Source organism: Brassica napus, chromosome C6 (genome assembly GCF_020379485.1).
Source record: "Brassica napus cultivar Da-Ae chromosome C6, Da-Ae, whole genome shotgun sequence".
Classification (NCBI taxonomy): Eukaryota; Viridiplantae; Streptophyta; class Magnoliopsida; order Brassicales; family Brassicaceae; genus Brassica; species Brassica napus.
The window spans coordinates 39,303,676-39,316,037 of NC_063449.1; the positions used below are offsets into that span (position 1 = coordinate 39,303,676).

At 39.1% G+C, this 12,362-nt stretch overlaps 1 long non-coding RNA gene and 1 pseudogene across 1 annotated transcript; both read right to left on the bottom strand.

Moving 5' to 3' along the window:
* Positions 1 to 1,593: 1,593 nt before the first annotated feature.
* On the bottom strand, positions 1,594 to 3,919 carry LOC106380344 (annotated as a pseudogene).
* Positions 3,920 to 5,072: 1,153 nt separating this feature from the next.
* On the bottom strand, positions 5,073 to 5,386 carry LOC125588862. The gene is made up of 2 exons (XR_007325067.1): positions 5,270 to 5,386; positions 5,073 to 5,174 (listed from the first exon to the last, which is right to left on the bottom strand). It is a non-coding gene; the product is annotated as an uncharacterized LOC125588862 (long non-coding RNA).
* Between the last annotated feature and the right edge of the window lie 6,976 nt (positions 5,387 to 12,362).

Below are 12,362 nucleotides of genomic sequence, written 5' to 3' on the forward strand. Positions count from 1 at the left end.
TGTCTCGATCTGGCCGATCCATGTCTGGGTCATAGACCTCGTCTATACATGTCCACTACTTGTCTCATGAGTGTTCAAGATCAATGATCATTGATGTGAGTTTATAATCTCTTATTATAGCTCTGCGGCCGAACACTCTCATGGATGTGGACATCGATTTCTTTGCCTTAGGTAATGCCGTATTCATTTTGCATTCCTATCTTAATGATGGCGTCTCATGACCTTAGTTGTTGTGGATCATATCACACGCTAAGTATATATTATTAGGTCATTAATCTTGGCTTTCACAAGCTTATGGACTACAATACATTTGTATCCGGTTGATCCTTTGTCTCTACTAGCCCGTGATCAAAAAGAAGGGCTAGACGCCTTTTAGTCTTAAAAGCCGGACGCGTCTAGTGGGATAGCCAGACGTCCTTTGTTTCATGCAATCCGTACATGGCCACTATTTTAATCACCCATGTTTTGGCTCACGGTCCTTTGAATTCGTGGAGAAGATCTTATTCTTATATATTCCCAATCCTCTTCTGAGGTTCCATCTTAGACGGCACATATATGTATGTGGTGGTTTATTCAAAATCTCTTAAGATGGTGTATGTCTGGTTGTATGACCCGTTATTCAATCTGAGATGGGAATATCTATTCTCACTTATATGGCCTGATGCATATGATCATATTATCATTCTATACATGTAAAACATAATGTCTCGAAGCTTATAGACTTTAGAATCTTAGTCTTATAGATAATGGCTTACATGGCCGAACCTTTTATAGGTAATGGCTTACTTGGCCGAACCTTTATAGGTAATGGATTGTGTGTGGCCAAGCCTGCACTATGCATATACAAGTCGTGGCCAAGCCGTGTATAGGTGATGGTCTTTGCAGCCGACCATAACATGGTCTCTTCGGCCGAGTAACGCCCTCTTCGGTTTGGCCGTTTGTATCATGGCCTCTACGGCCGAGGAATGGTCCTTTATGGCCGAGTAATGGCCGAGCCATATAACATGGTCTTAGACCATAGTGGTACACGAACTTGTAGTATTGATCATGGGTTTATCCTCTCTCCCCCTCATGACCATACTATAAGGTCGTGGTGCTTGGGACAATTAACCCTAATGAGTTTCCCTTTGTGTACATGTTTCACAACGTGATATCTTTTTACGGGATAACTTTGTACCTTTCCAATCTTTGCATCAAGTGTAGACTTTAGGATGGCTAATCCTATCATGCCATATAGTGTAAAATTTCGTGGTGTTATCTCAATATGGTTACCACATCTCTTGCTTCTTTATCATACTGATCTGTAGCATAGTTTTTGATCAGTAGAGATCATAGGTATAGTCTCGACCACTTTCTCTTAAGGTCTTAGGTGTTTTTCTTCTTAAAGTCTAAAGGAACTTGTTTCCTTCCTTACCCATTGTTTCTACTTGGAAACCATACATTATAACTTCAATGGGTCACATGTTCTTTTTGGGTGTGTATAATGCCTTTTTAAGGCAATGCCTTAGCCATAGTTTCTTTACTATGCTTACTATACCCATTCATGATTTCTTACTTGGTTTTATGCCCTTTAGGCAACTCTTTAAAATCATTTATATGTTCAAGTAAGATCAGGCAAGATAATGAATTCAAAATCAATTCTTATTATATATATATAAAATCGTAAAACATCAAAGCAAAACATAAAGCAATAAGACAAGTCGTATCGAAATTTAGTCCTTGAGACAATCAGAAGTCTCAAAGTCCATCTGGTCATCTTTAGCAATGTCGGAATCATTATCGGCCTCATATCCGGAATTGTGAACCATGTGAGCCTCCGGGTTCTTGTTCTTCAGACTTTCTTGGTAGAGCTCACATAAGTGCTTAGGGGTTCTACAGTTCTTGGCCCAATGGTTTCCCATTCCACATCTGTGACAAACGAATTTGGTCGAGTAAGACGGTTTGGATATGCCGCCTCGACCACGGCCATAACTACCTCGGCCACAGCCATAATTGGAACCACGACCACGGATATTGTGGTTTCCTTTCCGGCCGGTCGAGTAGTTGTCTCGGCTGTTCGAGTAATTGTCACTGCCATGCCCCTTGTAACCACCACGGCCATTGCCATGTGATCTCTTATTGTTTTGGACGTAATTGCACTCGTTGGGTTCTTTCTTTTCAACCTCATTAGCTTCCGGTAATGGTGCTGTTCCAACAGGTCTAGCTTCACTGTTCTTCATCAGGAGCTCATTGTTTGCCTCGGCCAGAAGCAGGCACGAGATCAGATCAGTATATGTGGCGAAGCCTTTCATTCTGCACTGCTGTTGCAGTATCACATTCGATGAATGGAATGTAGAGTAAGTCTTCTCAAGTAACTCTTCTTCGGTTACTACTTCACCACAAAGTCTCAGCATCGAGACCGTCTTAAATAAGACTGAATTGTACTCATCCACTGACTTATAATCCAAGAATCTAAAAATTCTTCCAGTCGTTTCTAGCCTTTGGAAGTAACACCGTTTTCTGGTGATCATATCTATGCTGTAAAGCATCCCAAAGTTCTAGTGGATTTTCCATCGTGATGTACTGATCTTTTAGAACTTCAATGAGGTGATGGCGTATAATACTTATAGCCATGCACCGATTCTTATCGGTCTCATTGTTGCCCTTGATGATAGTATCACCAAGTCCCTTTGACCTTAGACTGATCTTTGTATCTAGCGCCCACTGCAAGTAGTTATCTCCGGAGAGATTAAGGGCTGCATAGTCTCTGTTTGAGATTTTCGACATCTGAATCACATCATCATTCAAAATTAAGTCTCACAATGTGATCATGTGGCCGCAAGATAGTCGACAAGCTCGGCCACAAACATGTCTTACGCATTTATGAAAATCAAGCAATCTAATCGACCATGTTGCAAAACAATCATCAAGCCACACGGCCATGTAGTTCTACTTAATGCAAACGGTTTCAAGATTTTATAAACTACATGCTGGTCGATTCCTTTTAAACAGTATGAATGCAATCCATATTCAGATTCATATGTATGCAAATAATCTTAATCAATTCTAGGTGATCAAATAAAACAATCAAGTTTCAAATCAAACAATTAAAACCGATTTTCCAATTTAGGGTTTTAGGGTTTTCGAAACTTTGATCTTTGATCAAGGGAATTTGATTTGAGATTCAAAATCATTAAGACTTTGATTTTAATTGATCAATGGATCAATCTCAAATTATGGTTTAGGAGATCGGACTTATTCGAGCTCCAATTTACTCTTTAGGATTTGATCTATTTTTCCTATGGATTTCATCTTTAGAGTTCTGATTTTAGGGTTTCAATCTTTACAAAACAACCAGGTTCGATTCATGTTCTCAGAATTTAGGATTACCCTTGTTTTGCAGATTGTAGAAACCGGACCACCAAGAATCAGAGACGAGCTGAGACGAACGGACGCGGGACGGCTCCTATCGGGTCGCGTTGCCGAGGGCTATCGCGAGCCTGTTTCTTCTCGCGGACGGTTGCGTCTGGTCGGGGATTTGGTCTGAGCTGGACGCAAGCTGAGCTGGGGCTGAGGACGTTGATCACGGGCAGGGAACGTCTGAAGCTGAGCTTGATCGGAGTTGAGTTTGATCGGATTTTGCAAGCCGGAACGCAAGCAAGAACAATTTAGGGTTCTTCGGGATTAGGGTTCCAAAAGACCAAGACGGCGCCGCGTATTGTTTCTGCGAGTGTGGGCGCGTCTGAGATCGGATCGACGAACGGTTTGCGCTGATGGATTTTTCTCGTCACGAGCTTCAAGATGATATGTGGCTCGTTGTCTGGTTCCTCAGGGTTTGAGAGATAGATTGATTTTAAGTTGCGCCTGGATTAAGGTTTATATGTGACAGATTTTAGGTTACGTTTTGTCTCAGGGTTTTGGAGTCTATCGTGCTGATAACGTGTTGTAATTAGAAAGTTTAGAGATTGAATATTTCTGTGTTATTAATGATCAATAGAAGTTCCTTTATATAAGGATTACAAGATAAAGATAAATGGAAAGTATCCAAAACCTAAACTCACTAGGATTAGGAAAACTACTAATACATAATAATGGAAAGATTACATCTACTAGGAAAAAGAAACTGTGGCCGCCTCTCTCTCTCCTGAAGTCGGCTCTCTCTCTCTCCTCTCTCTCCTCTCTCTCCTCTCTCTAGGGTTTCGGCCGTCTCTCCATCTTCTAGGTATTGGGCTGGTCTTAGACCGGACCTTGTTAATGGCAATCCACTCCATGATTTATAACACATTACTATTTTTTGGAACTTAATGTGATATTAATATGAAAATAAAAGGGAGGACTGCTAAATATCATGATTTTCTAGTAGATGTTCCAAAATAAAGATCCAATGCCGTCGTATATTGCATAGAGTGACCGTCTCTGGATGTTTCGTTGATCAATTATGATTTAACTTTGCAACAGTAGCAAGTAATCCTCGTAGGATTTTGCATGCTATAAGTATCACAACGGCAATTAGTAACATTCTGTTCCTCAACTTCATAGTGTTTTTTACACTCTGTGCTCCTGGAATTAAAGCATCTTCCTGAGATAGGACTCGGATAGGCGATGCCTTCAGGGCATTTCCAAGCTCCCACATCTAGTGCTTTAAATTAACAAAAAATATGAATTGCAATTAGGTAAGAAAAATCCTAAATCGTCCATAAAAGGGGGAAAGTTATTGATATAGTTTACCTTGAACATATGTCAAAATCAAAGTAAACATATTTGTGCTAAAAATAGAAAGGCCTATCTAGAAAAGATGTACTGGGTCTTATTAATTAGTCTTTGAGTTTAATTTAGTTGATATCCATTACTATTTTTTGGAACTTAATGTGATATTAATATGAAAATAAAAGGGAGGACTGCTAAATATCATGATTTTCTAGTAGATGTTCCAAAATAAAGATCCAATGCTGTCGTATATTGCATAGAGTGACCGTCTCTGGATGTTTCGTTGATCAATTATGATTTAACTTTGCAACAGTAGCAAGTAATCCTCGCAGGATTTTGCATGCTATAAGTATCACAACGGCAATTAGTAACATTATGTCCCTCAACTTCATAGTGTTTTTTACACTCTGTGCTCCTGGAATTAAAGCATCTTCCTGAGATAGGACTCGGATAGGCGATGCCTTCAGGGCATTTCCAAGCTCCCACATCTAGTGCTTTAAATTAACAAAAAATATGAATTGCAATTAGGTAAGAAAAATCCTAAATCGTCCATAAAAGGGGGAAAGTTATTGATATAGTTTACCTTGAACATATGTCAAAATCAAAAATATGAAACACAAGTAGTGTATATTTGTTAAAAATGTATATATAGAAGTAGCATATCTCATGACTTATGAGTATATAAGATTTTCGCTTTTTTATAGAATGTTATTGTTTGTATTACTATATATATGTTTTTCTTCGCATCTAGCACATAATTGCCTATTTTACACGTAAACAATTCGGGTCACACCTTATTCGTGTGTGTACCTTCCTCATCCTATTCTTCTTTTCCTGCGGAGCTCTTCTCCTTTGAAATACACTTAGGCTATCTCCAATCCAACACTAAAATAAATAATTTTATTTTTTTGTAACTAATAAATAATTCTATTTTAGTATGAATTTGACACAAAAACGTACTTCAATCCAACACTAAAAATTATACCATTTTAATGCAACATTATAGTTTCACACCAAATTTGGTGTGATATTATTCACCACACTAAAATACTATACATATCACTAAAAACTATTCATTTATTTTATTATTAAAATAAGCAATTAAATCAATAATAAATAAAAACATAAATATATAATATTATAATATTATAATATAGTTTTTAATGTGAAGTTTAGTGTTGTGGTTGGAAAATAAAAAAAATTTTAGTACTGAAACTACATTAAAATATGGGGTTCTTTAAAAAATGACTCAAAATTTCAAGTTAAACACAAAAATAACCTATGCTTTTTTTAAAACTTTGTTTTGTCCTATTCACCCTAGAAGTTCTAATTATTCACGAAAATGCCATTACTTTTTTTTCGAAAATAAGGCTTTTACCTTACCATCCTTATCTTCACCAAATATTCACAACTTTGCCATTGACATCAATACCTCAACCATCATGAACTACCAAATTGAGAGTATTAATGCCCTAAAGTTTTGATTTTTCTCATCCTTTCTCATTTCCTATCCACAAACCACATATCTTACACTTTCTTTCAAAATTCACCAAAAAAACTGAAGATTTTAATTACAAATTATGTAAGGTTCATAAGCTCACGATTCTTGGTGATTAACGAGTAGGTAGCTGTTGTGGTGAAGTTCTGGGTGATTGGAGAAACCACGCAAGTCATCTCACGAGTTCAAGGTATAAAATCGCGAACTACATTTTATTTTTCAGATCTGTTCGACGAAGAAGACTTCTAATTCTGGTCAATGCATATGTTAGTTTTGCAATTGACCTTTTGTGTGTTTTTAATAGAAGACTTCCCTAGAAGTCTTCTAACTTTCCTTTGTGATACCACTCAAATTACCCTAAGGAATGATTTATGCTCTCTCAAATAAGAGGTCGAGTTGTAGTCCTTAGGGATCGAATTCACAGGGAGCTAGGGAACCTAAGAAATTTAATATGATTTGTTAAGCAAGATGGTTTTAGAGTTTTTAAATATAAATTTGCAGTTTTATATTGAACAACTATTTGTTAAATAGCTGGTTTGAGGTTTTCGTGCTTAAAAAGGAAATAGTTAGACTTAGGTTTTTATTCAGAAAACCTGGGATTATAATCCTATAGATTCCTAATGAGTTGCATGCATGATAATGTAAAGCTCAACTACTTTGTCAACAAATCCATCAGCGGTCGCAATGTTTGAACTTGTCTATTAACTAGATCTATTGATCTCAACTGTCGTATTTTGATCAATAGAAAGTGTCGATCGATAATCCTATAGGAATATCGATCGATACACCTTTTGCTCCGTCGATGGATTATTCAAGTGTGATATCGATCGACGCGCTCTAGCAAGCTTTATGCACGGGTTAAAAAATAGCTTACTAAGCTCACTAGATCAGCTCTCGCCTTGCTCATAGCAAGAAATATAGTTCTATTAGAATGTTTTCAGGATGAGAATAAAGCTCTCGCTTTATCAATCAATCCATGGGCAGGTTCTAGGTAGCTAATCTAGACACAAGCATTAATGAACAATCCTAAAGATGATTATCACAACTCAGCAATCTATAGTTGGAGCTAATCCCTCCTAACCTATTTAAACCCTAAAATCTAACAATGGAACTACTCAGACATGGCTAAGCTATTCATAACAGCAGTTAAGTATAAAAACTTCATTAGAATAGTAAATAGATATTAATGGAGTTTCAATCACAAATTATAACTTTGGATCTTCTCTCCAATCTATCAAAATCCTAAAAACCTCTGCTGTGGAAATAATAAAACTAGAAAACACACTTTGCCTTGAACATGGCGGTAAAGCTTATATAATTAGGGTAAATCTCTTCAGGGGTAATCTTGTAAAATGGTGAAGACTTGGGCTTCAAGTCGGCTGTGACCAAACGGGCTTTCTGCGCGCTTAGCTGTCGATCGATACACAGATGTGAGTATCGATCGACTATTCCTCTCAAATATCGACCGATGGTCGAGCTCGATGGTCATCTCGGGTGTTTGCTCCAAATATCTCCAAAATGCTTCAAAATCATCACTTATCTCCAAAACACTTCTGATCTTATAAATATAATAAATATTCTCTATAATATAATAATTATTAGTAAAAATACTTATAAACTATGAATGCAAATAGGTCAAATCCATAGTTTATCGACTCCCCCAGACTTACCCTTTTGCTTGTCCTCAAGCAAAACAAACAGGCAGTCTCTCTGAAAGAGGTTTAAAACAGCAGGGACTCACATGATTTAAAACTTAGAATCATCACCTCTACAATATTGCAATCCACATCTAAGAATTCCTAATCACAAAAGCACATTATACCATATCCTAGCTTAGCAACCAAATTCATCTAGCCAACAACTTAGCAAATCTTGTTTGTCATTCTCCTCTACTAACCTCAATTCTTAGCATAAATAAAAGTGCAGGCTTTATCTTGGGGGTATCGATCACAGGATGCAAGGACTTTCAAACAATTATCTGGACCTGCATGTAAACATTAGTTCATATCCTCTCTTTCTACTAATTTTCTCTCCTAGTCAAAGTCTGCTTATATTAGCAAGATCATTGACCAAGATTGGACAGACTTCCATGAATCAAGCCTTAATTGTGGTTGCTACTAAGTCCTGTTCACTTCTTTTTGACCTATATCCTAGGATTATTTGTGAAGCAAGCCTTAATGGTTGTAGCCACCAAGTCCTGTTCGAATTCCTTCCTAATAAATCTCTATATGTATAATAATAGTAATAATTTTTTTTTATCTATAATTTCGAAAATAGAGAGAGTAAGGGTGATAAATCTATATACACAAGACTTTACCTAGCAGACTTGTTTGAAGAATCCGATCCCATGCATACCAAGCCCCAAGACAAGCAGTTGTGTCAAGTTTAGTGTTGCAGGTTAGCTTTGGTTCCTTCAAAACAATCTTTGCAAGAGTGGATAGTTGACAGGTTGATCCACTTTAGTATCTTTAGTACTATCTGCAATCAGTAAGTCTAGAATGGTGCTAAAGAGTGGTTAGATATCTAGCAAAATCTAAAAGTTCATAATCCCCTTGACTCAATAATAACTTAATTTAAAAAATATTTTAATAAGACTAATAAGTAAATAAATTTCAGTAAACCTCTCCCCAGACTTAAACTACACTGTCCCCAGTGTAAACTCAGTCGGAGTTATGGTGAGAAATCAATCATAAGGACTCAATGTAACAAGTAAGAGCGATATACCAGTCCGGAATGAATGTCGACCGATGTAATGATGCTGATGTCGGTCGATGCATGTAAGGCCATGTCGATTGATGTCGACAGTTTCGCGTCGGTCGATACTGATGGCAATCGTCTACTCGGTTCTTTTTTTTTCTTATGACCTGCAATAATTAAAAACCAACATAAATAGTATATTAATAAAAACTTAATGAATATTACCTAATTGTGGGTTGCCTACTCAGCGCTTTGTTATAGTCATCTAACTTGACTTTGAAGGTGATTTGGCTAGTAATGTTGAGAACTGGGACTTGTTGGAAAATAAGTATCCATCTCATCTTTGCGCTTGTTGAACCATGTACCAATGAATTCTCTTATAGCTTCATCCCCTCTACGCCATTTTTCTTTCATTGTTACAGTTGTGTTTTCCATCCTTTGTAATCTTTCTTCAAGATTCTCTAGGTTGAACTGATGTCTCCTAAGTGTGGCGTAAGTGGCAGCTGAGATCTCCTCTCCATGGTAATGTTTCTCGGACATGTCAGATGTCATCTTTGGTACTAGACGGTCTCAGTTTGTAGCGTCGTCGACCGATGTTTGATGGTGAATGTCGGTCGATATGTTGTTTCGTCTGTCGATCGATAACGATGCTTCTGGTCGACGGGCAATGTAACTCTGAATCTCCACCAATTCCTTCTGTATAACTTCAATATTGGATGTCAAAGCACTGATGCTAAGATCCATTGGGAAATAGATGTCATCACATCTCCCATCGAGCCTCTCCTCTGTAGTTTCCAGAGCTCTATAGATCTCTTCTACCAACTGATCTTTCTCCTCCCTGGTGTGAAAATCTTTTTGGGACTTCTTCGTATGTGGGCGTGGTGGACTGTCGTCGATCGATGCTGGCATGGGGTCGTCGATCGATGCTGGCATGGGGTTGTCGATCGATGTGTGATGATGCCTGTCGATCGATGGGGATCGTCTTCTATCGATCGATGGGGATCGTCTTCTATCGATCGATGGAGGTCGAGCAACGTCGGTCGCGTGCTGAATTCTGGCTATGTTTTGCTTCATCTCCTCCATGCAAGTAGTTAGCCAACTGATACTATCATTCAATGGATATTAGACACCATCAAGCTTCATCAGAAAAGTTTCTTTGTTCTTCTCGTGTTCTCCACAGACTCCATAGAACATCTCATTGATCTCGTCCTTGGTGTAGATCTCTGGTACCAGCTTTGTCTGTGTGAACAGGTTAGCATGTTCAGGAAGACATATGTAGCTTGTCTCATCTCTTGAAGCTCTTTCCAGAACTCTTCTGATATTCGTGTTGTGAAGACGAATGGTTTTTCCATCTAGATCTCTGGCGTATCTCCGATCATCTCTGTAGACTCCGTACTCATCTTTCTCTTCCCAGTAAAATTTCCTGTTACCATAGAGATCATAAGCTCTTCTGCCGAATTATGGCTGTCTGTTGACCGATGTTGGGACAGCAACGTCGATCGATGTTTGAGTTTGGATGGCGAGATTTTTTTATGAAGCTGTTGTCTATGCCACCAGCTGTGTCATAGAACTCTTTTGTGGCCCTCTGTTCTGGATTGCTGCGGTGATGCATGAACAAATTGTCAGCTCCATTGGCTGTCTGAAGGATATCTGCGATATCTTCTCGAGATACGTGTAGTGTGCGGTCGTCTATTGCTTTTGCATAGCCATCAGGGTCCCTGAAAATACCAAATTCGTCTGGAATTAGATACTCGTCATCAAGTTTATCTTTTTCGCTTATAGTGGTTTTCGGTATTGGACGGTTGTCGATCGATGTTGCATTGTCGTTGTCGATCGATTGTTGGTGATGAGTGTCGATCGATGGGCGGATTGCTCTGTCGATCGGATGGCTTGTTCGTGTTCTTCCCCAAGTAGTGTCTCTTTGACGTGTTTCATTGCGTATTTGCATATTTATTTGTTCCTCATCAAACAAACCATCGTGGGTTTCTGCTGGTGCATCGTTTACTGCCATAATTGGGTTGTAGTAGTCACTCTCCCAATCAACTGGACGACTATCGACTGATTCGTCATGTGGTATGTCGGTCGATTTCTGGTGGCCCCTGTCGATCGATGTTGCTGTGTGAGTCTCGATCGATGCCGAGTAATCTGTCTCTTAATCCTCTTCACAATGGCAAGCTGCAATGATTCCTGGATCATTGATTCTTCTGGAGATCGTCTGTGGCGTCTTGACTGGTATAGGGTCGTAGTGGGCATTAGGATCAATGAGTGTTAGACACAACTGGTTGGTTTGCAAGTTGCACACTGCTCCCACTGTTGACAAGAAAGCTCTCCCAAGTAGTAGAGAAGAGTTCCAGTTTAACTTGATGTTGAAGACATGGAAATCAACTGGAATTAGGGCATTACCAATCTGCACCTCTAGGTCTCTCACAATTCCTCCAGAGTTCTTCTGGGAACAACCCACAAAAGTGAACAATTCCTGCGAAGGCTCCACCTGCAAACCCAGATGGTCTGCCATCACCCTAGGTAAGATGCTGACTGATGCTCCTTGTGGGAACCGAAATTCGCACTGTCGATTTCCGTTTAAATTAGGAAAGTAGGAGAACCCTAGTTTCCCAGAGGTCCCGGATATCTTCTAATACCACATGCTAAGCAATCATAACACGAGATAATAACGATAAATTATATGAAATCGTAAAAAGAGAGCAAAGAGAAGTCTTATTCCGAATTTGGGTATGAGCGTTTACAACAAGGTATAAGCCTGGGCTCGAGAGCTGTCGGCGAGATTCCTAGTTCTAACAACCCTAAGACGGCTAAACCTAATTGAGTCACAGCTCGAATAACAAAAACGGAAAGTTGCCTAATTGCCCTAAGTGCTAAGTTTGCTCCGAAAAAGTCTTTTTCATGCCTCTCGCCTAGGACCCTTATATACTGGCTCCAAGGTCGGTTTACGCTTTTTCTCTTCTGCCCTTAAGCCGCCATAGCATAAAAATGAAGATATTCTATTTTTTCATATCTTCGTAATTATCTTCAAAATTTCGTATTTATCCGCGGAAACTTGACATTTATCTTCCCTTGCGAACCAAGCGTAAACCGACATGCGGTTTTCGGGCTGTTGGTTAATAAATCGTAATTTGGGCCTCGAGTCATGTCTTAGGTCCCTTTGGGCCGTCTTCCGACTCGAAGCTTTTATTACGGCTTCTTTTGATAAAGAATGAACTTTCTGCGGTTTTTACGGTAAAGTTTGATTGATAACTTAGAAATGGCGGGGAACGTGAGATGGGTTCGCTACGGTATTCGGGAGATAGCATCGAAGGGTAGACGAGAATACATGGACTGATGTCGTATCGACGTTTCGGAAGAGCTTGGTCGCTACATAGCGACCGAACTTTGGTTCAAGCTCGGTCGCTACGTAGCGACCGAGCTTTGGCTCGAGCCCGATCGCTACGTAGCGACCGAACTTTTTGGCTCCAGTTCAGTCGCT